Source organism: Cervus elaphus, chromosome 7 (genome assembly GCF_910594005.1).
Source record: "Cervus elaphus chromosome 7, mCerEla1.1, whole genome shotgun sequence".
Taxonomy (NCBI): Eukaryota; Metazoa; Chordata; class Mammalia; order Artiodactyla; family Cervidae; genus Cervus; species Cervus elaphus.
Genome location: NC_057821.1, coordinates 2,177,485 through 2,205,177, shown reverse-complemented (window position 1 = coordinate 2,205,177; position 27,693 = coordinate 2,177,485). Strand labels below are relative to the sequence as shown.

General features: G+C 36.9%; 1 protein-coding gene and 1 long non-coding RNA gene across 16 annotated transcripts in view; both read left to right on the top strand.

The window, feature by feature from the left end:
• Positions 1-27,693, top strand: part of KHDRBS2 (KH RNA binding domain containing, signal transduction associated 2) — a 722,049-nt gene that overhangs the window by 492,791 nt on the left and 201,565 nt on the right. The window lies entirely within an intron of this gene.
• LOC122696877 lies at positions 7,206-15,397 on the top strand. The gene is made up of 3 exons (XR_006341945.1): positions 7,206-7,217; positions 14,785-14,788; positions 15,189-15,397. It is a non-coding gene; the product is annotated as an uncharacterized LOC122696877 (long non-coding RNA).

Genomic DNA, 27,693 nt, shown 5'->3' with positions numbered 1-27,693 from the left:
GTGATTGTGGTTTTCAGTCTGTCTGCCCTCCGATGGAGAAGGATAAGAGGCTTATGGATTAAGTTTCCTGATTGGAGAGACTGACTGAGAGGGAAACTGGATCTTATTCTGATGGGTGGGTGCCGTGAAATGACATATCTCTATATTATTAATGACATCAATTTTTGGAGAACTATAACTAAAAGCAAAATCTCCTAATCCAGAAATACTCTTCATATACATGTTAGAAAATGAAAATACAGTTTTGTTATTGAATAAGCTCTAACTGAAGAAGAACTAAAGAGTCTCTTGATGAAAGTGAAAGAGAAAAGTGAAAAATTTGGCTTAAAGTTCAATATTCAGAAAACTGAGATCATGGCATCTGGTCCTGTCACTTCATGGCAGATAAATGGGGAAACAGTGGAAACATAGCAGACTATTTTGGGGGGCTCCAAAATCACTGCAGATTGTGACTGCAGCCATGAAATTAAAATACACTTGCTCCTTGGAAGAAAAGCTATGACCAACCTAGACAGCATATTAAAAAACAGAGACATTACTTTGCCAACAAAAGTCCATCTGGTCAAGGCTATGGTTTTTCCAGTAGTCATGTATGGATGTGAAAGTTGGTCTATAAAGAAAGCTGATTGCCGAAGAATTGATGCTTTGTGGTGTTGGAGAAGACTCTTGAGAGTCCCTTGGACTGCAAGGAGATCTAATCAGTCCATCCTAAATGAGATCAGCCCTGAGTGTTCATTGGAAGGACTGATGTTGAAGCTGAAACTCCAATACTTTGGCCACCCTATATGAAGAACTGACTCCTTTGAAAGACCCTGATTCTGGGAAAGATTGAGGGCAGGAGGAGAAAGTGATGAGAGAGGATGAGATGGTTGGATGGCATCACTGATTCAATGGACATGAGTTTGTGTAAACTCCGGGAGTTGGTGATTGACAGGGAGGACTCCCTTTGAGTCCATGGGTCTCAAAGAGTCAGATAGGACTGAGCGATTGAACTGAACTGAACCAAAAGTTCTCAGTGAGAATGAGACACACAATACAGGCAACCCACTATAAGAATATGAAAACAGAAAGAAATCCTACCTTTTATATACAACAGTACAACCCATCCCACATATGTTTTCAAGATGGCTAATAGCTAGTCTTCAAGGAACAGGATTTGACAGTGCTCTTTTGTCTGTCACACAGAGTTCATCCTAACTTTATCTGGTTATTGAGGTAACCATCTATACTGGATAATTGGCTTTATCCAGATAAAGAAAGAAACCCATATCTTTATAACAGGAAGTAATTTTGCAACCTGGAGTAAACCCCTACCAAAGTTAAGCTCCTACTTCCCCACAGAACCTGGGAGGTAGGGATGTTATCTATGTCAATGCTTGCATTTTTAAAAAGATGGCCTCCAAGTTTTTGATAAAGACATCTTCAGGTTATAAGGCTGACAAAGGCCTATCTAATCTTCAAAAGTAATTTTATATATTTTGAAGAGAGGAGAAAGTACATAGTAATCACAAGTTTTCTAAATTTTAGCCAGCCCTCTTTATCTGCAGCTTCTGCTTTTGTGGATTCAATCAACTGAGGATCCAAAATATTTGAATAAAAAAACAAACAAACAAACACACAATTACAGAAAGTTCAAGAAAGCAAAACCTCAATTTTCCATGCATTGGCAGCTATTTACATCCCATTTATGTTGTACTAGGTATTATAAATAATCTAGAGATCATTGAAATTATATGGGAGGATGTACCTAGGATGTATACAAATACTATACCACTCTATGTGAGTGATTGAGGAAAAATAAAAAATAAGAGCCACTTTAGGTGAATGACCACAATGCATTTTACATAAAATAAAACTTTACTGAGTAAATGTTTGACAAAAGGAAATTTATGACAGTTATAATTTGTTTATTCGCTGTCTTTACCAGCCCTTAAAATCATCATGAATGAATTGTGATAATTATCAACTTAGTGGAAAGAAACATAGATATAGCTTAGAAATATTGTGGGTTTTGTTCCACAATGAAACAAATGTCACAATAAATGGAGTCACATGAAATGTGGGGTTTCACAATGCATGTAAAAGTTAAGTTTATAGTCTAGTCCATGAAGTGTAAATAGAAAAATTGTTACAGGCAGATCTCATTTCATTGTTTTACTTCATTGAGCTTCCCAGATAATGTGTATTTTACAGATTGAAAGTGTGTGGCAACCTTGGGCAAGTCTATCAGTACTGTTTTCCCTACAGCATTGTTTATTTATTTAAGGTCTGTACATTGTTGTGTTTTTTTTTTTTTAATTTTAATTGGAGGTTAATTACTTTACAATATTGTGGTGGTTTTCGTTATTTCTTAGACATAATACTATTGCACCTTCATGAAGTGAAGAAGTGAAAGTCGCTCAGTCATGTCCAACTCTTTGCGCTAACGTGGACTGTACAGTCTATGGAATTCTCCAGGCCAGAATACCGGAGTGGGTAGCCTTTCCCTTCTCCAGGGGATCTTCCCAACCCAGGCATTGAACCCAGGTCTCCCGCACTGGAGGCAGATTCTTTACCAGCTTCCTATATAGTCAGAAACTATACAGCAGCTTCCACTAGCTATCTATTTTACATATGGTAGTGTATATATATATGTCATTATTTATTTTTAAAAGATACTTTCTGGGAATTCCCTGGTGGTCCAGTGGTGAAGACTTTGCCCTTTCACTTCAGAGAGTGAAGGTTCAATCTCTGGTTGAGGAACTGCATGGATTGAGGAACGGCAAGCTGCATGGCTTGGCCAAGAAAGAAAAGGGAGGAAGGAAGACACATACTATAAAAATCCATAAATTCCCAAACAAACTATATCATGATATGTATTCTTTTAAATACAAACTAAATAGTAAAAATTTCTAGAATTTTCCTTATTCATTGTTTTTTTTTTCTTTTTCTAAGTATGCAATATTTATGACAGCCTGCAGGTGGAAAAACACAAAGCAGATACAGTTTCAGTTCAATTCAGTTCAGTCCCTCAGTCATGTCCGACTATTTGCTACCCCATGAACTGCAGCACGCCAGGCCTCCCTGTCCATTACCAACTCCCAGAGTTCACCCAAACTCATGTCCATTGAGTCAGTGATGCCATCCAACCATCTCACCCTCTGTCGTCCCCTACTCCTCCTGCCCTCAATCTTTCCCAGCATCAGGATCTTTTCAAATGAGTCAGCTCTTCGCATCAGGTGGCCAAAGTATTGGAGTTTCAGCTTCAACCTCAGTCCTTCCAATGAATATTCAAGATGGATTTTCTTTAGGATGGACTGGTTGGATCTCCTTGCTGTCCAAGGGACTCTCAAGAGTCTTCACCAACACCACAGTTCAAAAGCATCACATCTTCAGCGCTCAGCTTTCTTTATAGTCCAACTCTCACATCCATACATGACTACTGGAAAAACCACAGCCTTGACTAGACAGACCTTTGTTGACAAAGTAATGTCTCTGCTTTTTAATATGCTGTCTAGGATGTTCATAACTTTCCTTCCAAGAAGTAAATGTCTGCTAATTTCATGGCTGTAATCAGCATCTGCAGTGATTTTGGAGCTCCCAAAGAGAAAGTCAGCCACTGTTTCCCCATCTATTTGCCATGAAGTGATGGGACCGGATGCCATGGTCTTAGTTTTCTTAATGTTGAGCTTTAAGCCAACTTTTTCACTCTCATCTTTCAATTTCATCAAGAGGCTCTTTAGTAGTTCTTCACTTTCTGCCATAAGGGTGGTGTCATCTGCATATCTGAGGTTATTGATAATTCTCCCAGCAATCTTGATTCAGCTTGTGCTTCCTCTAGACCAGCATTTCTGATCATGTGTTATGCATAGAAAAGGCAGAGGAACCAGAGATCAAATTGCCAATATGCGCTGTATCATCAAAAAAGCAAGAGAGTTCCAGAAAAACATCTATCTGCTTTATTGACTATGCCAAAGCCTTTGACTGTGTGGATCACAACAAACTGTGGAAAATTCTGAAAGAGATGGGAATACCAGACCACCTGACCTGCCTGTTGAGAAACCTGTATGCAGGTCAGGAGGCAACAGTTAGAACTGGACATGGAACAACAGACTGGATCCAAATAGGAAAAGGAGTACATCATGGCTGTATATTGTCACCCTGATTATTTAATTTATATGCAGAGTACATCATGAGAAACATTGGGCTGGATGAAGTACAAGTTGGAATCAAGATTGATGGGAGAAATATCAATAACCTCAGATATGCAGATGATACCACCCTTATAGCAGAAAGTGAAGAAGAACAAAAGTGCCTCTTGATGAAAGTGAAAGGAAAGTGAAAAAGTTGGCTTAACGCTCAACATTCAGAAAACTAAGATCATGGAATCCGGTCCCATCACTTCATAGCAAATAGATGGGGAAACAGTGGAAACAGTAGCAAACTTTATTTTGGGGGGCTCAAAGATCACTGCAGATAGTGACTGCAGCCATGAAGTTAACAGAGGCTTGCTCCTTGGATGAAAAGTTTTGACCAACCTAGACAGCATATTAAAAAGTAGAGACATTACTTTGCCACCAAACGTCCATCTAGTCAAGGCTATGGTTTTTCCAGTAGTCATGTATGGATGTGAGAGTTGGACTATAAAGAAAGCTGAGCGCTGAAGATGTGATGCTTTTGAACTGTGGTGATGGAGAAGACTCTTGAGAGTCCCTTGGACTGCAAGGAGATGCAACCAGTCCATACTAAAGGAAATCAGTCCGGAATATTCATTGGAAGCATTGACATTGAAACTGAATCTCCAATACTTTGGCTACCTAATGCAAAGAACTGACTCATTGGAAAAGACCCTGATGCTGGGAAAGACTGAAGGCGGGAGAAAGAAGAGGACAACAGAGGATGAGTTGGTTGGATGGCATCACTGACTCAATGGACATGAGTTTGTGTAAGCTCTGGGAGTTGGTGATGGACAGGGAGGCCTGATGTCCTGCAGCCCATGGAGTCACAAAGAGTCGGACACAGCTGAGCCACTGAACTGGTGGAAGAGAGAAATGCAGCCTGTGATTAATGAACTGTGTCCATGGTTGACACCACAACTGATTAAAGACCCTGACACTTACTCAATGAGGGTTCTTACACCTCATTGCTCTTGCAACTAAAATACTTTATTAAGAAATATTTAATGTGGAATTGATATGTAGGCATAAAATGAGCATCTTTAGAGAACCTTCTACAACTGGTAGAGTCTGAAGTTGTTATCTCCATCTGCATTAGTCATAATGTCAGTAGATTTTGGCTGCATCTCTTCAAACTTAAAAGTTCCAATATTCAAATGATGAACCTCGAGCTTTTCTCATTTTCTAATCCAACTGGAAAATTTAAAAATCTGATGAGAGTACAGTCTGTGGTAGTGAAGGCATCATTCTGGCAGTAAGCATTCCAATTAGAGGCCTTGATAAATTCACTTTGCTTCCCTTTGCTTTCCTCACTGTGGGATTTCAATGTTTGAAAGAAAAGAAGAAAGACTGAAAGAAAGAGGGAGAGAGAGGGAGAGATGGGGGATAGGAAAGAGAAAGGAAGGAATAAGTGATAAATGTGATAAGTAAACATGAGTCAAACCTGTAAATAAATATAGAAGAGAATTTTACTTTTTCTATTTTTTTTTTTTTTTAACAAAAAGATACCTATGCACTGTTTGAATCAACTAGACTTCTTTTCAGTATACTCTTTCTACTAAAAGAGTTGAGTGGTAAACCCTACTAACAACCCCAAGAAGGCAACCAGGTCTCTACCTTATAATTCTCATCCGCTGAGATGTTGACACATGAACATTTTTGTATTTGCATCTAGAGTAAGAGCCATAATGAATGCAAATACAATATATATCCTAAAACCAAAAGCAATTAGCTTTGGAAAATATTTTTATGACTATTATGATGAAGAAAATTAAAACAGAATCAGAATTACCAAAGATGAAGAAACTCACCCTCTCTGCTGTTAGTTTTATTATGTTCAGTGATTACATTTAAATGTTCACTTCATTATGCAGTCTCGTATCATATTTCATATGCTGATTAGGCTCACATTTTTTATTTTAAATATCAACATTGAACAAACTTTAGGTTCCTAAATCTAAGAAAGTACATTTGGCTGCACATAATCCCTTTTGAGGGCTTCCCAGGTGGTGCTGGTGGTAAAGAATATATTTCCTAACTCAGGAGACATGCAACATGGGTTCAATTCCTGGTCCAGGAAGATCCCTTGGCAAAGGGCATGGCAACCCACTCCAGTATTCTTGTCTGGAGAATACCACGGACAGAGGACCCTGGCAGTCTACATTCCATAGGATTGCAAAGAACTGGACACAACTGGATCACTTCTATCACAGGAGCATTTCTTTTTTCAAAGCTATTATATTTTGTAATATCTACAGAAATAATGCTTGCATGCTTAGTCACTCCGTCATGCCTGATTCTTGCAACCCCGTGGTCTGTAGCCCACTAGGTTCCTCTGTCCATGGTGTTTTCCAGGCAAGAATACTGGAGTGGGTTGCCATTTCCTTCTCCAGAGGATCTTCCTGACCAAGGACTGAACCCATGTCTCCAATGTCTCCTGCATTGGCAGGTGGGTTCTTTACCACAAATGCTACCTGGGAAGGCCCACAGAAATAATATGATGGATTAAATAAAAGCAAAGCAGAAACACTCCTGAGATTAGTGGCAGTATAAGTATAGGTGAAGGCTTGATTGCACTGAAAAGTAAAATGATTTTCCATTTAGAAAATCTACTAACAGATATAGATCAAGTCATTGGTATTTACCAGATATTTGTGTATTTATATTTTATGTTTATGTATACTCTTCAGTCGAGCAATTTTTGTTGTATGGAAACACTTGTAACAATCATTTGAGAAAAGGTCAAATGAAAAGTAGAAGAAAAGAGGAAGGTGAGCAGAAAGGAAAAAGAGAAGGGAGGAGGTCAAGAGAAAGAGAGAGATGGAGAGTTTTCTTTTTAAGTTTAAATAAACTGAGAGTTGCTGAGGATATTCTATCCTTTCAATGATTTTTCTCAGAAAGCCCCAGAAATATATTTTACTGGAAAGAAACTGGGCACCAGTTCAGTGTAACCAGTGTTTTTCACACCAATATGTTTACAGCTTCACTTGCCCTTGGAAGAGCTTTTCAAGTCATTAAAGCCCACCTTGCCCAACCACCTCCAATGACAGATGATGGAGAGCTGTATACTGGGTTTCATTTAATTTCTATCTGGAAGGAATGTTATAGCTCATGAAAAAATGTCTTCCAAATAAACACCTAGCTGATTGATGTGTCACATCATAAGGCAGAAGGTTTTTTGAACTGGGAATATATGACAGAAGCTGAAAATATTGTATTACCTAGAAAAAGAAACTCTTCTAGTGTGAATGAAATAGCACTTTCAAAGCTATTTCAAAAATATTACATTTTGGAGATGTTAGCAATTGTCTGGCCTAGAATTTAATTAACAGAAAGAAATTTGAAAGAGCTCCAAGACAAAGAATGTAGGTAATGTAAAAAATGTCTTTCAGGCCAGAAGCTTTGGTGACAAATTGCCATGACTATGCTGCAGGCATCATTCATACTAATGTCAGTGATAGCTCTACAGACTGTGATTTCATAAGTATACTGAGATATCTAATACAAGCAGCCTGCCCAATTTGCCCTTTAAGCCTCTACTCTGGTGAGTCCATTGAAGTATTTTTTTAATGGTGCTTTATAGAAAAGTTGTAATAAAAAGAAACTGTCAAATTGTGACTAGTGTATATAAATGAGGATCAGCACATATTGCATATGGCTGATCTAGATGTTTATCATTTATTAAGATTTGTACAAAGTTTAATTTCAACTTATTTACTAATTTTAAATTGCTACTAATTTAAAATGGCTATTTTAAAGATTAAAATATGAAACTTAAATCTGATCTTCAAAAGCATTTAAGAATTATATCCTTGCTATAGACTTAAATCCAAAAATGTTAGGATTCCATCATACAAACCCATTTAGATACAGAAGACTTTGGGACTCCTGTTCTTTCCTACAGGTCTTTTAGGTTGCAGATATACCAAGGGTCTGTAGCAGCAAGCTCATGACTGCCTTCTCAGTTGGAACCATCTGATGGGACTTCATTATCATCAGCTGCCCCAATCTCTTACAAAGTGCTAGTCACCGAACATGACACTTTGCAGTTTAAAACCGGCTGTTGTAATTGTTTTTGTCTGTTTCTCCTAGCAATCCTTTGAGATGCATGAGTTTTCTAATCATCTAGTTTGAGGAAAATAAAACCAAGGCATTTCCCATGCAGAAATGGCAGCTGAATTCAGATTTCCTGATGTTAACTCGTAGCCATTATTTAGTTTGTCAAATTATTAACACTTCTGAAGCTACTTGAGGATTTGAGACACACAGAGAAGACAGGGGAGGAGATTTTAGACCTGAACGTGCGCAGGCCACGCTCCAAATGATGATTTAAGTGGCCTTGTTTCCAAAGCCAGTGCTGAGTGAATCACCTGTTCACTATAGTATCCAGAAATAATGTAAAGCATTTAATATGTTTCCACTTTATTAGTGTAGAAATATGTTCACTTCATATAATAACTTATTATCTTTAATCATGGGTAGAGTGTGTTTATAGTTTATTATGGTTAAGATTGCCCTTGGAAATTGTATGGAAAATTATTGTAATCAAATTATTCCTTATGTTATTTTATTTTGACATATTTTGAATAGCTATAAAATTTCATTTCTGTTTGCCAATAAGGAACTTTTTGTTAATTAAACTATATCATCACTATAAGATTTAAAAAGATATCTGAGAAATTATAGATAAGTCTGTTGACCATATTATGTATTATTAATGTCCACTGAATTATTAATACCATTCATAAAAATGCTGGAAATGTCCAACTTTTAATTGAGTTATATTACAAAGTTGTTTTGTATTAATCAGTTGCTTGGGATTCAATTTTTCTTTGAAAATTGTCAGAAATATTGGCTAGAATCTAAAGATACCATTCTAGAGTCTCTTAAGTCACAATTCAGATAAAGGAAACAGAAAATAAATAACTGATAGAAACCTGTAATATTTGTAAATTAAAGTTAGAGATTCATTCTAATCCTTAATGAAATCCTTAATTTTGGGGGGTATTTTTTTTTGCCTTCAGGAATTTCACCACTGGCAACACATTAAGTATAAGTACATATGTCACTTTTGTTCATTATTATTTTTTTTTTAGTCTTTAATGTAACAAATTAATGCCAAGACAATTATTTGATAATCTTCCAGAACTAAAACAGCAAAATTATATTGCTAGATGTTTTTTAACCTTAAGAATTCATTTGGTGTAGAAAATACTAAATATGTCATACAAAGGTTTAAGGAATCTTAGGCTGATAACAGAGATTTACCAAATTTACAAAGAGGGAAATCACTGAACCTCTGACCTGTCATTGTGTTCAGCACAGTTTTAAGTATGTTAAGAGTAAAAAGGTATCTGATCCAACTATAATTTTTCTCAAATTTTTGGATGCATATTTTTCATGTTCTAACATTTCTGAAGAAAAAGTTAATTTTAGAGGCAAGAGTTGAGAGTACTTTTTTCTTCCTTAATGGTATATAAAATTATGACCCATCATATAACTATCTCAGATTTGATGAAATAAAATGTTATAAAATATCCAAATTACCCATATTTGTAATTTTTTTTATTTTATTATCACAACTAATAATAAGACTTTAGAATTTACTGTTACAAATTAAAGAGTTTTTTGTTTATTTAGCTGTACAAGGCATGTGGGATCTTCAGTTGTTGCTTGTGGGATCTATTTCCCTGACCAGGAATTGAACCAGGACCCCCTGCTTTGGAAGCCACTAGACCACTAGGGGAATCCTTAGAGTATATTGTTGCCAATTAATAAGCATGTATTTCAACTCCTACTTACTTTTGGCTCAGAGATTTCATGACAAGCAAGCTTTAATGGGGACCAAAGTCATGATATTAGACCTGCAAGTGAGAAACCAGGGCTACAAATGCCTAGTTAAAGCAGACTGATTGATGAGAAAAGGCTGGCATGCCATTTTCTATGTCAATGAGAAGAGAGAACAAAGAGAATTAAAAGACTCAAAGATAAATTCTGAATAGGACACAGAAATGCAGAATTAAATCATAAATGGCGATTTCAACATCATCTCTCTCCCCCTGTCTTTAGGGGAAAATTGCAGTGAGACTGCTAAAATTCCCACTTGTTCCCCAATTATTCCTTCCAATTTCCTTTCAAAAAGTGAGTTAGGTAAGGACAAATTTGGAGAAGACTTGTACAGGCATTAGAGCAGATCTCTATTAACTCTTGAAATTATCATTCTTACTATATCATTCCTGTACTTCAATGTGGACTTGCCCTGAGCTAGGGAAAAAAAAAAAAAACTACTCAAAAACTGACTAGGCTGAGGTAGGGTCCACATTCCTCTATTATAAGAATTGGCTCCACCCTCAGAAATATACACTCAAGCTTCTTGTATTATCTGTTTCAAGGATTTAATTAAAGAGGACTTGTCAAGTGTGGTTTCTTGATATATTTTATATTTCTTGTCCTTCAAGCTTCTTAAGATGTTGTCTATGTGTGCATGCTAAGTCACTTTAGGCATCTCCAACTCTTTGCAACCCTATGGACTGTAGCCCCTCAGGCTCCTCTGTCCACGGGATACTCCAGGGAAGAATACTGGAGTGGGTTGCCATGCCTTCCTCTAGGGGATCTTGCTGATCCGGGGATTGAACCTGCAACTCTTATGTCACCTGCATTGGCAGGTGGGTTTTTACCACTTGTGCCACCTGGGAAGATCCGAGATACTGTTGTCTATATGCAGCATAAACCTGTCTTTTTTCCACTTTCCAAAAACAGATTCAGACTAGGAGTCAACTTAAGTAGAAATTGTAAGAAATTCCCTTGAAATTTCTCTGAAATTTATTAGTAGAGGAAATAAAAAATTAAATAAAAGATGTTAAAATTTGGCTTCTAACTTTCACATTGCTGCCCAACTGGGTTAATCCAGTCCCAACAATGTTTTTTTGTTGTTGTTGTTCTTCTTCCTCTCTGGCTGAAATCTAAGGTCCCAGACTATGGGTTAGATGTTTGCTCTGACCATTTTTACAGAACTAAATATTGAGTATATCATGTATGACTCCAGTTGTAAACTGATGTATTGCTATGGACTCATTAAAATGATTTGGCGTATCAGTATATAGACTTTTTTTACTTTTTGAATTGTAGTTGATTTGCAATACTATGTTAGTTTAAGGTGAACAGCAAAGTGATATGTGTGTGTGTGTATATACATATATATATATAGTAATTTTTTCAGATTATTTTCCATTTCAGGTTATTATAAAGTATTTGTAAGTCATTGTCATTTGTCTATTTTTATGTATAATAGCTTGGATCTGTTAATCTCATCCTTCTAATTTGTCCATATTCTCTTCCCTCTCCCCTTTGCAGCATGTTTGTTTTCTATGTCTTTGAATCTATTTCTCTTCTCTTTATAGATTCATTTGTATTATTTTGTCGATACCACATATAAGTGATATATACTTATATTTCTCTGTCTGACTCACTTCATTATGTATAATATTTTCTAGGTATATCAGTGTTGCTGCAAATGGGAATATTTCATCATTTTATGTGGCTGAACAATATTCCATGGTGTGTGTGCCTCTGTGTGTGTGTGTGTGTGTGTGTGTATGTGTGTATATATATCACTTACTCTTAAGTTAATCATCTATTGATAGGAATTTTGGTTGCTCCCAAGTCTTGGAAATTGTAAATAATATGAACTTGGGCTGCATGTGTCTTTTCAAAGTAGAGTTTTCCTTTTTTCCAGATTACTGGATCATAGCATAAGTGTATTTTTAAATTTTTAAGGAAACTATGCTGTTCTCCATAGTGACTAAAACCATTTGCATTCTTTCCAACAGCATAGGAGGTTTCCCTTTTCTCCACACCCTCTGCAGCATTTATTATTTATAGACATTTTATTTTATTTTTTTCATTTATTTTTATTAGTTGGAAGCTAATTAGTTTACAGTATTGTAGTGGTTTTTGTCTGGTTGTTCTGACCTGTTTGAAGTGATACCTCATTGTAATTTTGATTTGCCTTTCTTTAATAAATAACAATACTAAATGTCTTTTCATATGCCTGTTAGTCATCTGTATGCCTTTGGGAAAATATTTACTTAGTTCTTCTGCCCATTCATTAAAAAAAAAAAAAATTGATAAGAGTTGTATCAGCTGTTTGTATAGTTTTTATATTAACCCCCTTTTGACTGCATCATTAGCAAATATTTTCTCCCATTTGAAAAGTTGTCTTCTTGTTTTGTTGATGGTTTTCTTTGCTGTGTAAAAGCTTTTACATTTGCTTAGGTCCCATTTGATTATTTTGCTTTTCTTTCTTCTGCCTTGGATGATTAATCTAAGAAAATACCACTACAATTTATATCAGAGAATGTTTTTCCTGTATTCTTTTCCAAAAGTTTTATGTTTTCCTATCCTATATTTAAGTCTTTACACCATTTTCAGTTTACTTTTGTAAGGATGTGAGGGAATGTTCTAATGTTACTAATTTACATGTATCTCACAGCTTTCCCAACACCACTTGTTGAAGAAACTGTCTTTTCTCCATTGCATAACTTGTAATCCTACAGATTAATTGCCTATACATGTATGAATATATTTTGAGTCTCCTTTTTTAATAAAATTTATCTCTATGTCTGTTTCTGTGTCAATTTTGTGTTGTTTTGATTACTGTAGCTTTGTACAATAGTCTGAAGTCTGGGAAGGTTATGACTCCAGCTTTGTTCTTTTTCCTCAGGATTGTTTTGGCAATTCTGGGTCTTTTATGATTCCACATAAATTTTAGGATTCTTTTTTCTAGTTCTGTGAAAAATGTCATGTGTATTTTGATAGAGATTGCATTAAATGTGTATCTTTAAATCATTAACTCTTTAATTGCGTTAAATTTAGATATATGGTAATTTGACAATAGTAATGATTCCAATCTAAGAGCATGGAATATCTTTCTATTTCCTGGAATTATCTTCAATTTCCTTTATCAATATTTTTTTAGTTTTCAGCATATAGATCTTTCTACTCTTTGGCAAAATTTATTCTTTGGTATTTTATTCTATTTTTGTGCAATTTTATACAGGAATTTATTTTTTCTTTATCCTCCTGGTATTTCACTATTAGTGTACAGAAATGCAACAGATGTCTGTGTATTAATCTTGTATCTTGCCACACTGATGAATTCATTTATTAGTTCTAATAGTTTTTGTGTGGATACTTTATGATTCTCCACATAGAATACTGTGTTATCTGAAATAGCGACAGATTTAACTTCTTTCTTTCTAATTTGGATAACTTTCATTTCTTTCTGTTGTCTGACTACTGTGACTAGGGCTACCAATACTATTTGAATAAAAGTGCTAAGGGTGAGCATCCTTGTCTTGTTACAGGGACCAAATGAGGGTCTCTCACATTGCAGGCAAATTCTTTACTGTCTGAGCTACCAGGGAAGCCTGGTGTATTTCTGCAGTATCAATTGTTATTTCCCCTTTTTCACATCTTATCTTGTTTATTTGGGTCCTCTCTTCTTCCTCATTAGCATGGCCAGAATTGTGCTAATTGTTTATCTTAAGAATCATCAACAAACTCTTGTTCACTTCTATTATTATTTTTTATCTCTTATCTCCTTTCTTACCTTTATTATTTCCTTCCTTCTGCTGACTTCGAGTTTTGTTTGTTCTTTTCTTTCAAATTATTTTAGATGATGGTTTATTTGAGACTTATCCTATTTCTTCAGGTAGGCCTTTATTGCTATAAATTTTCCTTCTGGAACTGATTTTCTGTATTTCATAGATTCTGTGATGTTGTTTTCATTTTCATTTGTATTTGTCGTGAGATATTTTCTGATTTCTTCTTTTGTTTCAAAGTGGACCTATCATTTTACCATCATGCTTTTCTTTCTGTGGTTGATATACAGTTTCGTACCATTGTGGTCAGAAAAGATGCTTGAAATAATTTCTACCATAATTTGTTGATACTAGTTTGTGATTTTGCCAGTCATCTTATCCTAAACGCACTCGATGTGCACCTGAAAAGAATGTGTATTATGAGGGGAATTTTTGTATGATGTCTTATTAGATATCAATTCAGTATTACCTGTTGAATTACTGTGACAGTTTTCTCAAAAAGTGGGCATCTCTTTGTTAGCTGCATACGATGACTTCAGTTGCAATGTATCAGTTTATTTCAGTTCAGTTGCTCAGTCATGTCTGACACTTTGCAGCCCCATGGATTGCAGCAAGCCAGGCCTCCCTGTCCATCACCAACCCCCAGAGTTTACTCAAACTCTTGTCCATTGAATCGGTGATGCCATCCAACCATCTCATCCTCTGTTGTCCCCTTCTCCTCCTGCCTTCAATCTTTCCTAGCATCAGGGTCTTTTCCAATAAGTCAGTTCTTTGCATTAGGTAGCCAAAGTATTGGAGTTTCAGCTTCAGCATCACTACTTCCAATGAATATTCAGGTCTGATTTCCTTTAGCATGGAATGGTTGGATCTCCTTGCAGTGCAAGGGACTCTCAAGAGTTTTCTGCAACATCACAGTTCAAAAGCATCAGTAATTTGGCACTTAGCTTTCTTTATAGCCCAAATCTCACATTCATACATGACTACTTGGAAAAGAATTGCCTTGACTAGATGGAGCTTTGTTGGCAAAGTAATGTCTGCTTTTCAATATGCTGTCTAGGTTAGTCATAACTTTTCTTCCAAGGAACAATCCTTTAATTTCATGGCTGCAGTCACCATCTGCAGTGATTTTGGAGTCCCCCCCCCCACAAAGAAAATAGAGTCTGTCACCATTTCCATTGAATCCCCATGTATTTGCCATGAAGTGATGGGACCAGATGCCATGATCTTAGTTTTCTGAATGTTGAGCTTTAAGCCAACTTTTTCAGTCTCCTCTTTCACTTTCATCATGAAGCTCTTTAATTCTTCTTCATTTTCTGCCATAAGGTTGGTATCACCTGTATATCTGAGGTTATTTATATTTGTCCCAGCAATCTTGATTCTAGCTTGTGCTCAATCCAGTCCCATGTTTCTCATGATGTACTCTGCATATAAGTTAAATAAGCAGGGTGACAATATACAGCCTTGATGTACATCTTTCCCCATCTGGAACCAGTCTTTTATTTCATGTCCAGTGCTAATTGTTCCTTCTTGACTTGCATACAGATTTCTCAGGAGGTGAGTCAGGTGGTCTGATATTCCCATCTCTTTAAGAATTTTCCACAGTTTGTTGTGATCCACACAGTCAAAGGCATTGGCATAGTCAATAAAGCAAAAGTAGATATTGTTCTGGAACTCTCACACTTTTTCGATGATCCAAGGGATGTTAACAATTTAATCTCTGGTTCCTCTGTCCTTTCAAATTCCAACTTGAACATCTGGAAGTTCACGGTTCATGTATTGCTGAAGCCTGGCTTGGAGAATTTTGAGCATTACTTTACTAGCATGTGAGATGAGTGCAATTGTGTGGTAGTTTGAGCATTCTTTGGCATTACTTTTCTTTGGGATTGGAATGAATACTGACCTTTTCCAGTCCCGTGGCCACTGCTGATTTTCCAAATTTACTGACATATTGAGTGCAGGACTTTCAGAGCATCATCTTCTAGGATTTGAAATAGCTCAACTGGAATTCCATCACCTCCACTAGCTTTGTTTTTAGTAATGCTTCCTAAGACCCACTTGACTTTGCAATCCAGGATGTCTGGCTCTAGGTGAGTGATCACACCATCTTGATTACCTGGGTCATGAAGATCTTCTTTGTATAGTTCTTCTGTGTATTATTTCCACCTCTTCTTAATATCTTCTGCTTCTTTTAGGTCCATACCATTTCTGTCCTTTATTGTGCTCATCTTTGCATGAAATGTTCCCTTGATATCTCTAAATTTTTGAAGAGATCTCTAGTCTTTCCCATTCTATTGTTTTCTTCCATTTCTTTGCACTGATCACTGAGGGAGGCTTTCTTATCTCTCCTAGGTATTCTTTGGAACTCTGCATCCAAATGGATATATCTTTTCCTTTCTCTTTTGCCTTTCACTTCTCCTCTTTTCACAGCTGTTTGTAAGGCCTCCTGAGATAACCATTTTGACTTTTTGCATTTCTTTTCCTTGGGGATGTTCTTGATATCTGCCTCCTGTACAATGTCATGAACCTCTATCCATCGTTCTTCAGGAGCTCTGTCTGTCAGATCTAACCCTTTGAATCTATCTCTCACTTTCACTGTATAATCATACAGGATTTGATTTAGGTCATACCAAATGGTCTAGTGGTTTTCCCTGCTTTCTTCAATTTAAGTCTGAATTTGGCAATAATGAGTTCATGATCTGAGCCACCATCAACTTCCAGTCTTGTTTTTGCTGACTGTTTAGAGCTTCTCCATCTTTGACTGCAAAGAATATAATCGATCTGATTTTTATATTGACCATCTGGTGATGTCCATGTGTAGAGTCTTCTGTTGTGTTGTTGGAAGAGGGTGTTTGCTATGACCAGTGCATTCTCTTAGCAAAACTCTGTTAACCTTTGCCCTGCTTCTTTCTGTACTCCAAGAACAAATTTGCCTACTACTCCAGGTATTTCTTGACTTCCTAGTTTTGCATTCCAGTCCCCTATAATGAAAAGGACATCTTTTTATGGATGCTAGTTCTAGAAGGTCTTGTAGGTCTTCATAGAACCGTTCAGTTTCAGATTCTTCAGCATTACTTGTCAGGGCATAGACTTGGAGTTGTGTGATATTGATTTTTTTGCCTTGGAAATGAACAGAGATTATTCTGTTGTTTTTGAGACTGCATACAAGTACTGCATTTTGGACTCTCTTGTTAACTCTGATTGCTGCTCCATTTCTATGTAATATATGGGACCCATTAAAAGGAGATCATGTTGGTGTAACATTTCGGTCTCCCTGTCCTATTCCTCCGCCATCTTAGCTCCTCCCCCTCTATCACATTTTCTTTATCTATTCATCTGTTAATGTCCATTTAGGTTGTTTCAATGACATGGCTATTGTAAACAGTGTTGCAATAAACTTTGGGGTGCATGTATTTTGAACTATGTCTTTCTCTGGATATATGCCCAAGAGTGGGATTACTGAATCATATGGTGCCTCTATTTATAGTTTTATTATTATTATTTATTTTTTTAGTTGAAGTATAATTGCATAACAAAATTTTGTTGTTTTCTGTCAAAGATCAAACATGAATCAGCCATAGGTATACATTCGCCCCCTCCCTCTTGAAACTGCCTTCCACTTCCCTACCCATCCCTCTCTTCTAGGTTGCTACAGAGCCCCATTTGAGTTCCCTGAGACATACAGCAAATTCCCATTGGTTCTCTTTTTGACATATGTTAATGTAAGTTTCCATGTTACTGTCTCCATACATCTCACCCTCTCCTCTCCAACCCCCTTACCATAAGAATGTTCTCTAGGTCTGCTTTTACATTGCTGCCCTGCAAATAAATTCATCAGTACAGCCTCTCTATATCTCATATATGTGTTATTACAGGGTATTTGACTTTCTTTTTCTGACTTACTTCACTCTGTATAATAGGTGCTAGGTTGGTCCTCCTCAGTAGAACTGATTTAAATGTGTTCCTTTTTAAGGCTGAGTAATAATGCCAAAGAATGCTCAAACTACCACACAATTGCACTCATCTCACATGCTAGTAAAGTAATGCTCAAAATTCTCCAAGCCAGGCTTCAACAGTACGTGAACCATGAACTTCCAGATGTTCAAGCTGGATTTAGAAAAGTCAGAGGAACCAGAGATCAAATTGCCAAAATCTACTGAAAAAGCATTGCTGAAGCAGCAAAAACATCATTGAAAAAGCAAGACAGTTAAAGAAAAACATCTATTTCTGCTTTATTGACTATGCCAAATCCTTTACTGTGTGGATCACAATAAAATGTGGAAAATTCTGAACGATATGGGGATACCAGACCAGCTGACCTGCCTCTTGAGAAACCTGTATGCAGGTCAGGAAGCAACAGTTAGAACTGGACATGGAAAAACAGACTGGTTCCAAATAAGAAAAGGAGTACTTCAAGGCTATATGTTGTCACCCTGCTTATTTAACTTATATGCAGAGTACATCATGAGAAACGCTGGACTGTAGGAAGCACAAGCTGGAATCAAAATTGCTGGGAGAAATATCAATAACCTCAAATACACAGATGACACCACCCTTATGGCAGAAAATGAAGAATGAAAGAGCCTCTTGATGAAGGTGAAAGAGGTGACTGAAAAAGTTGGCTTAAAGCTCAACATTCAGAAAACTAAGATCATGGCATCCGGTCCCATCACTTCATGGCAAATGGATGGGGAAACAATGGCAGACTATTTTGGGGGGCTCCAAAATCACTGCAGATGGTGACTGCAGCCATGAAATTAAAAGACACTTTCTCCTTGGAAGAAAAGTTATGATCATCCTAGACAGCGTATTCAAATGTAGAGACATTACTTTGTCAACAAAGGCCATCTAATCAAGCTATGGTTTTTCCAGTGTTCATGATGGATGTGATAGTTGGACTGTGAAGAAAGCTGAACGCCAAAGAATTCATGCTTTTGAAGTGTGGTGTTGGAGAGGACTCTTGAGAGTCCCTTGGACTGCAAGGAGACCCAGCCAGTCCATCCTAAGGGAGATCAGTCCTGTGTCCTGTGTGTTCACTGGAAAGACTGATGTTGAAGCTGAATCTCCAATAGTTTGGCCACCTGATGTGAAGAGCTGACTCTTTGGAAAATACCCTGATGCTGGGAAAGATTGAAGGCAGGAGGAGAAGGGGACGATAAAGGATGAGATGGGTGGATGGCATCACTGACTACTTGGACATGAGTTTGAGTAAACTCCAGAGTTGGTGATGGACAGGGAGGCCTGTCTTGCTGAAGTCAATGGGGTCGCAAAGAGTCGGACATGACTGAGCAACTGAACTGAACTGAATATTCCATTTTATACATGTACCAAAGCTTCTTTATTCAGTCATATGATGATGCACATCTATATTGCTCCCATGTTGTAGTTATTATAAATAGACCTACAATGAACATTGGGGTACATGTGTCTTTTTAAATTTTGGTTTCCCACAGGGTACATGCCTGCTGGGATTGCTGGGTCATATGGTGGTTTTATTCCTATATTTTTAAAGGACTCTCCATACCCTCTTCCAAAATAGCTGTGTCAATTTAAATTCCCACAAAGAGTGCAAGAGTGTTCTCTTGTCTCCACACCCACTCCAGCATTTGTAGACATTTTGATGATAGCCATTCTGACTGGTTTGAGGTGATATCTCATTGTAGTTTTTATTGTAATTTCTCTAATACTGAGTGATGTTGAGCATCTTTTCATGTGTTTGTTAGCCATCTGTATGTCTTCCTTGGAGAAATGTCCATTTAGGTCTTGTGCCCATGTTTTGATAGGGTTGTATGTTTTTCTAGTACTGACTTGTATGAACTGCCTGTATATTAATCCTTTGTCAGTTGTTTCATTTGTATTATTTTCTCCCTTTCTGAGGGCTTTATTTTCACTTTGTTTATGGTTCCCTTTGCTGTGCAAAAGTTTTTAAGTTGAAATAGGTCCCACTTGTTTATTTTTATTTTTTTGTTTCCATTACTCAGGGAGGTGGGTCACAGAGGAGCTTTCCTTGATTTATGTCATCAAGTGTTCTGCCTGTGTTTTCCTCTAAGAGTTTTATAGTTTCTGTTCTTAACTTAGGTCTTTAATCCACTTTGAGTTTATATTTGAGTATGGCTATAGGAAGTGTTTTAATTCCATTGTTTTACATTTGGCTGTCCACTTTTCCCAGCACCTCATATTGAAAAGGCTATCTTTGCTCCATTGCATATTCTTGCATTCTTTGTCAAACATAAGGTATCCATAGGTGTGTAGTTTTATCTCTGGATTCCCTATTTTATTCCATTAGTCTATATTTTGAGTCTATGCCAGTATATACTGTTTTGATTACTGTAGCTTTGTAGTATTGTCTGAAGTCAGGAAGGGTGATTTCCTCATTTTCTGTTCTAGATCTATGAAAAAATGCCATTGGTAATTTGATAAGGGATCACATTGAATCTGCAGACTGCATTTGGTAGTATAATCAATTTTCACAATATTGACTCTTCCTATCCAAAACATAGAATATCTCTCCATCTATATGTGTCGTCTTTGATTTCTTTCATTAGTTCACTTCAGTTCAGTCACTCAGTTGTGTCCAACTCTTTGTAACACCATGGACTACAGCACGCCAGGCTTCCCTGTCCATCACCAACTCTCTGAGCTTGCTTAAACTCAAGTCCACTGAGTCGGTGACGCCATCCAACCATCTCATTCTCTGGTGTCTCCTCCTCCTCCCACCTTCAGTCTTTCCCAGCATTAGGGTCTTTTCTAACGAGTCAGCTCTTTGCATCAGATGGGCAAAGTATTGGAATTTCAGTTTCAGCATTCATCCTTCCAATGAATATTCAGGACTGATTCCCTTTAGGGTTGACTGGTTTGATGTCCTTCCAGTCCAAGGGACTTTCAAGAGTCTTCTCCAACGCCACAGTTCAAAAGCCTCAATTCTTCAGCACTCAGCTTTCTTTGTAGTCTAACTCTCACATCCACACATGATTAATGGAGAAACCGTAGCCCTGACTAGACAGACCTTTGCCGGCAAAGTAATGTCTCTGCTTTTTAATATGCTGTTTAGTTTGGTCATAGCTTTTCTTTCAAAGGGTAAGCATCTTTTAATTTCATGGCTGCAGTCACCATCTGCACTGATTTTGAGGCCCAAGGAAATAAAGCCTGTCACTGTTTCCATTGTTTCTCCATCTATTTGCAATGAAGTGTTGGGGCTGGATGCTATGATCTTTGTTTTTTGAATTTTGTTTTAAGCCAAGCTTTTCACTCTCCTGTTTCACGTTCATCAAGAGGCTCTTTAGTTCTTCTTTGCTTTCTGCCATAAGGGTGGTTTTGTCTATGTATCTGAGGTTATTGATATTTCTCCTGGCAATCTTGATTCCAGCTTGTGCTTCACTCAGCCTGGCATTTTGCAGGATGTGCTCTACATATAAGTTAAATAAGCAGAGTGACAATATACAGCCTTGACATACTCCTTTCCTGGCTTGGAACCAGTCTGTTGTTCCATGTCCAGTCTTAACTATTGTTGTTTGGCCTGCATACAGGTTCCTCAAGAGTCAGCTAAGGTGGTCTGGTATTCTCATCCCTTGAAGAATTTTTCAGTTTATTGTGTTCTACACAGTCAAAGGCTTTGGCATAATCAATAAAGCAGAAGTAGATATTTTTCTGGACCTCTCTTGTTTTCCTATGATCCAAGGAATGTTGGGAATTTGATCTCTTGTCCCTCTGCCTTTTCTAAATCCAGCTTGAACATCTGGAAGTTCATGGTTCACGTACTGTTGAAGCCTGACTTGGAGAATTTTGAGCACTACTTTACTAGTGTGTGAGATGAGTGCAATTGTGTGGAAATTCAAACATTCTTTGGCACTGCCCTTCTTTGGGATTGGAAGAAAACTGACCTCTTCCAGTCCTGTGGCCACTGCTGAGTTTTCCCAATGTGCTGGCATATTGAGTGCAGCCCTTTCACAGCATCATCTTTTAGGATTTCAAATAGCTCAGCTGGAGTTCCACCACCTCCACTAGCTTGTTTGTAGTGGTGCTTCCTAAGGCCCCTTGACTTTGCCTTGTAGGATGTCTGGCTCTAGGTGAGTGATCATAACATCATGGTTATCTGGGTCATGAAGATATTTTTTATATAATTCTGCGTATTCTTGCCACGTCTTCTTAATATCTTCTGTTTCTATTAGGTTCATACCATTTCTGTCCTTTATTGTATCCATCTTTGCATGAAATATTTCCTTGATATCTCTAATTTTCTTGAATAGGTCTTTAATTTTTCCCATTCTGTTGTTTTCCTCTATTTTCTTTGCATTGATCACTGAGGAAGGTTTTCTCATCTCTCGTTATTCTTTGGAAGCCTGCATTCAAATTGGTATGTATATTTTTCCTTTTCTCCTTTGCCTTTAGCTTTTCACCTTTCATCAGGTATTTATAAGGCCTTCTCAGACAACCATTTTGCTTTTTCGCCTTTCTTTTTCTTGGGGATGATCTTGATCACTGCCTCCTGTACAATGTCACAAACCTCCATCCATACTTCTACAGGCACTCTATAATATCTAATCAATTGAATCTATTTGTATAATCCCTTGTATCTATTTGTCCCTTCAATCTATTCACCTGTTTGTGTAATCCACTGAATCAATATTTCTTTAATTGATGTCTTAAAATTCTCTATATACAGTTCGTTGTCTGCTTAGGTAGGTTTACTCCTAGGTATTTTATTCTTTTTTGTTGTAGTGGTGAATGGGATTGATTCCTTAATTTTTCTTTCTCACTTTTCACTGTTAGTATATAGGAATGCAAATGATTTCTGTGTATTGGTTTTGTATCCCACGGCTTTGCTAAAACCACTGATTAGCTCTAGTAATTTTCTGATAGTATCTTTGGGGTTTTCTATGAGCAAACAGTGACAGCTTTACTTCTTTTCTGATCTGAATTCCTTTTATTTATTTTTTTCTTTAATTTATGTAGCTAGGACTTCCAAAACTGTGTTGAATAATATTGGCAAGAGTGGACACCCTATCTTGTTCCTGATCTTAGAGGGTATTATTTCAGTTTTTCACAATGGAAATAAAGTTTGCTGTGGGTTTATCATATGTGGACTTTGTTATTTTGAGGTAGGTTCCTTCTATGTCCATTGTTGAAGAGTTTGAATCATAAATGAGTGCTGAATTTTGTCAAAGGCTTTTTCTGCACCTTTTGAGATGATCATATGGTTTTTATCTTTCAATTTGTTAGTATGCTGTATCCTATTGATTCATTTGCATGTATTGAAGAATACTTGCATCCCTGGAATGAACCCACTTTTTCATGTTGTATGAGCTTTCTAATGCATTGTTGAATTCTGTTTGCTAGAATTTTGTTGAAGATTTTTGCATCCGTGTTCTCCAGTTTTGCTGACCTGTAATTTTGTATTTTGCTTTGTCTTTGCCTGGTTTGGTTCATAGTGATTGTGGCTTCATAGAATGAGTTTGGAAGTGTTCCTTCCTCGCAATTTTTTTGAAAGAGCTTAGAATATAGGCATTAACTCATCTTTAAATGTTTGAGGGAATTCACATTTGAAACCATCTGGTCCTAGGCTTTTGTGTTTTCGGGAGATTTTTGAACACAGTTTCGATTTCAGAGCTTGTAATTGAGTTGTTCATAATTTCTGTTTCTTCCTGGTTCAATCTTGGAGGATTGACCTTTTCTAAGGATCTGTCCATTTCTTCCAGGTTATCCATTTTATTGTTGTATAGTTGTTCTTATATTCTTTTATATCCTTTGTATTTCTACATTGTCTGTTGTAACCTCTCCTGTTTTCATTTATAACTTTGTTGATTTGATTATTCTTTTTTTTTTTTTTTTGATGAGTCTGACTAAAGGTTTGCCAGTTTTGCTTGTCTTCTCAAAGAACCAGCTTTTAGTTTTATTAATCTTCCTTTCATTTCTTTTTTATTTATTTCTGCTCTGATCTTTATGATTTCTTTCCTTCTGCTAACTAAGGCTTTTTGGTGTTCTTCTTCTTCTTTTCCCACTTGTTTTAGATGGAAAATTAGGTTGTCTATTCGTTGTTATTCCTCAGGTAGGAGTGTATTGCTATAAACTTCCCTCTTAGAACTGCTTTTGGTGCATCCCTTAGGTTTGAGTCATCGTGTTTTCACTGTCATTAGTTTCTAGGATTTTTTTTTTAGCTTCCTTAGTAACCTCTCTGTTACTTAGTAATATATTGTTTGATCTCTGTGTTTTTGTGTTTTTTACAGTTTTTTTGTTTTTCTTGTAATTGATATCATTTAATAATGTTGTAGTCAGAAAAAAATGCTTGATATGATATCTGTTTTCTTAAATTTACTGAGATATGATTTGTGACCCAAGAGGTGGTCTATCCTGTAGAATGTTCCTTGTGCACTTGAGAAGAAGCTGTGTTTTTCTGCATTTGGATGGAATGTCCTGAAGATATCAATGTGATCCATCTGGTCTAATGTGTCATCTAAGACTTGTGTTTCCTTGTTGATTTTCTGTCCATTGGTGTAAGTGGGGTGTTAAAGTCTCCTACTATTATTACTGTCAATTATCATCTCCTACTATTATTACTGTCAATTATTATATCCTACTATTGTTGCTGTTAATTTCTCCTTCATATCTGTTATTGTTTGTATTATGTATTGAGGTGCTCCTATGTTGGGTACATAGATATTTACAACTGTTACGTTTTCCTTTTGGATTGATCCCTTGATCATTATGTAGTGTCCATCTTTATCTCTTGTAATATTCTTTATATTAAAGTCTACTTTGTCTGAAATGAGGATTGCTGCTCCAGCTTTCCTTTTATTTCCATTTTTATGGAATATTTTTTTCCATTATCTCACTCTCAGAATATATGTGCTTTAGGTCTGAAGTGGGTTTCCTATAGAGAGCACATATATGTTATTGTTGTTGTTGTTGTTGTATCCATTCGGCCAGTTTGTGTCTTTTGTTTGGAGCATTTAATTCATTTACATTTAAAGCAATCATTGATATATATGTTCCTATTGCCATTTTCTTCATTTTTGGAGATTTGTTTTTGTAGATCTCTTTTCTTCTCTTGTGTTTCCTGACTATATAAGTCCCTCTAACATTTGTTATAAAGCTGGTTTGGTGGTGCTAAATTCTCTTAACATTGCCTTGTCTGTAAAGCTTTTGATTTCTCCATCAGTTTCGAATGAGATCTGTGCTGGGTAGAGTAATCATGGCTGTAGGTTTTTCCCTTTCACTACTTTAAATATATCCTGCCATTCTCTCCTGCCCTGCAGAGTTTCTGCTGAAAGGTCAGCCATTAAACATATGTGTTTCCTTTGCATGTTACTGTTTACTTTTCCCTTGCTGCTTTTAATATTCTTTCTTTGTGTTGCTTGGACTGCAAGGAGATCCAACCAGTCCATCCTAAAAGAGATCAGTCCTGGGTGTTCATTGGGAGGACTGACGCTGAAGCTGAAACTCCAATACTTTGGCCACCTCATGCGAAGAGTTGACTCATTGGAAAAGACCCTGATGCTGGGAGGGATTGGGGGCAGGAGGAGAAGGGAACGACAGAGGATGAAATAGCTGGATGGCATCACCGACTCGATGGGCATGAGTTTGAGTAAACTCCGGGAGTTGGTGATGGACAGGGAGGCCTGGCGTGCTGCGATTCATGGAGTCGCAAAGAGTCGGACACGACTGAGTGACTGAACTGAACTGAATCTTTGTTAGTTTGATTAGTATGCGTCTTTGTGTGTTTCTCATTGGGTGTATCTTGTATGGGACTTCTTCTTGTGTGTTTCTCATTGGGTGTATCTTGTATGGGACTGTATCTTCTTCTGGGACTCCTATAATCGAAATGTTGGTGCATTTAATATTGTCCCCAAGGTCTCTGAGGCTATCTTTATTTCTTTTCATTGTTTTTATTTTATTATGCTCTTCAGCAGTTCTTTCCTCCATTCTACCTTCCAGCTCTCTGATCCGCTCTTCTGTTTCAGATATTCTGCTATTGTTCCCTTCTAGGATATTTTTAATTTCTGTAATTGTGTTGTTTGTCTCTGTATATTTATTTATTATTTAATTCTTCTATATCCTTGTTAATTGATTCTTGCTTTTTCTCCATTCTATTTTCAAGGTTTTAGATCATCTTTATTATCATTATTCTGAATTCTTTTTCAGGTAGTTTGCCTATTTCCTCTTCTTTTTTTTTTTTTTTTTTTTGGATTTGTGTGTTTCTAGGTTGTTCATTAATTTGTGCAGTATTTCCCTCTTTTCTCTCTCTCTCTTTCTTTTTTTTAAACTTATTGTGTTTGAGATCTCCTTTTCTTAGGCTCCAAGTTTAAATTCTTTCTTCCTTTTGGTTTCTGCCCTTGTGAGGTTGGTCCAGTGGTTTGTGTAATCTTTGGGTAGGTTGTGACTTTTGCTTGTGTTCTGGTGGGAGGAAGTGATTTTTTTTTTTCCCCCTCAAGGGAATGCAAATCTCACTCAGTGGGCAAGGCTGAGTGAGGTGGTAATCCTCTCTGCTGATGACTGGGTTTGATTTTTTGTCTTGTTTGTTGTTTGAATGAGGCGTCCTGCAGAGGGTGCTACTGGTGGTTGGGTGATGTTGGGTCTTGTGTACAAGTGGTTGCCTTTGTGGGAGTTTTCACTATTTGATACTGCCTGGGATTATGAGTTCTCTGGCAATCTAGGGTCTCGGAGTCACCACACTCATTGTAAAGGCTCAGATCTGATCTCTGGCTGGGACCAGAGATTCCACAGGTGGTTGGTTATGGCATTAAGCAGGATTTTAAAAAATAACCCAAAACAAGAAGCAAAAGATGCACCCAGACAAATGACAATTACAAAGCCAGGCAAATAATCACTAAAATAATAGAATATACTCATACACATAAGCAAAATCACAAGAGTCCAAGAAAAATATAGTACAATAGATTGACCTGGTGAACAAAGGAAACCAAAAGTGTTATCCACCAGTTAACAAAACTAACTAAAGTACAAAGTGGAAAGCAAAACTAAAGCAAGAGCCAACTGCAGAATAAAGCAATGAAAGCCAAACAAAGTAACAAATATGGTGAGACAAAGAAAGAAAAGAAAGGATAAAATTAAAAGTTAAATAGAGGTAGATAAAGGTTTGTATATATTAAATATTAACCACAAAGGGGAAAGAACAGTAGGAAAGCAAACAAAAGAATAAATGTAGAAAAAATAATAATAAATTTAAATTTTTTTTAAATTAAGATTAAAAAAGAGAGCGAGAGTGGTGGGAAAAAAAAAAAAAAGGAAAACTACACAGAACCACAAAAGGTCAACATATAGACAAAAATTTATAACAGAAATAAAGTGTGATTAAAAGTATTTTTATCAAAAGCTTAAATAATTTAATACTAATAAAACCTACAACTACAACTGCAGAGGGAAAAAGTGGGGGGGGGTGGTATTCAGAAGAAAGTGCAGAACAAGTCAAAACATAAGAATAATAAATGTTTTTCTTGAGTCTCTGCTGTCAGTGTCCTCTCCCTCTCTGGGAGTCACAGTCCCCCTCACCTCCCTCAGATGCCCTCCGATACTGTGCTGTTTCTGGACCTGCTGTAGGAGCAACTCACACTCTAACCTGGTCCCACTTCTGAGTGTTCTTGCCTCCAATGTCCACCTCTATCAGTAACTAGTGCATTTTCTTTTCTGAGAACTCTCAATGTCCTTTTATATATTCCATAGACACAGAATTTGCCTAGTTGATGTGTAGGTACTTAGTCATTCAGTTGTGTCTGACTCTTCATGATCCCAAGTTACTCACCAAGCTCCTCTGTCCATACGGATTCTTCAGACAAGAATAGTGGAGTGGGTTGCCAAGCCCTCCTCCAGGGGATCTTCCCAACTCAGGGATCAAACCCAGGTCTCCATTTCAGGCAGATTCTTTACCATCTGAGCCACCAGGAAGCCTAGTCGATCGTGTGGATTTAATCTGCAGCTTGTACAGC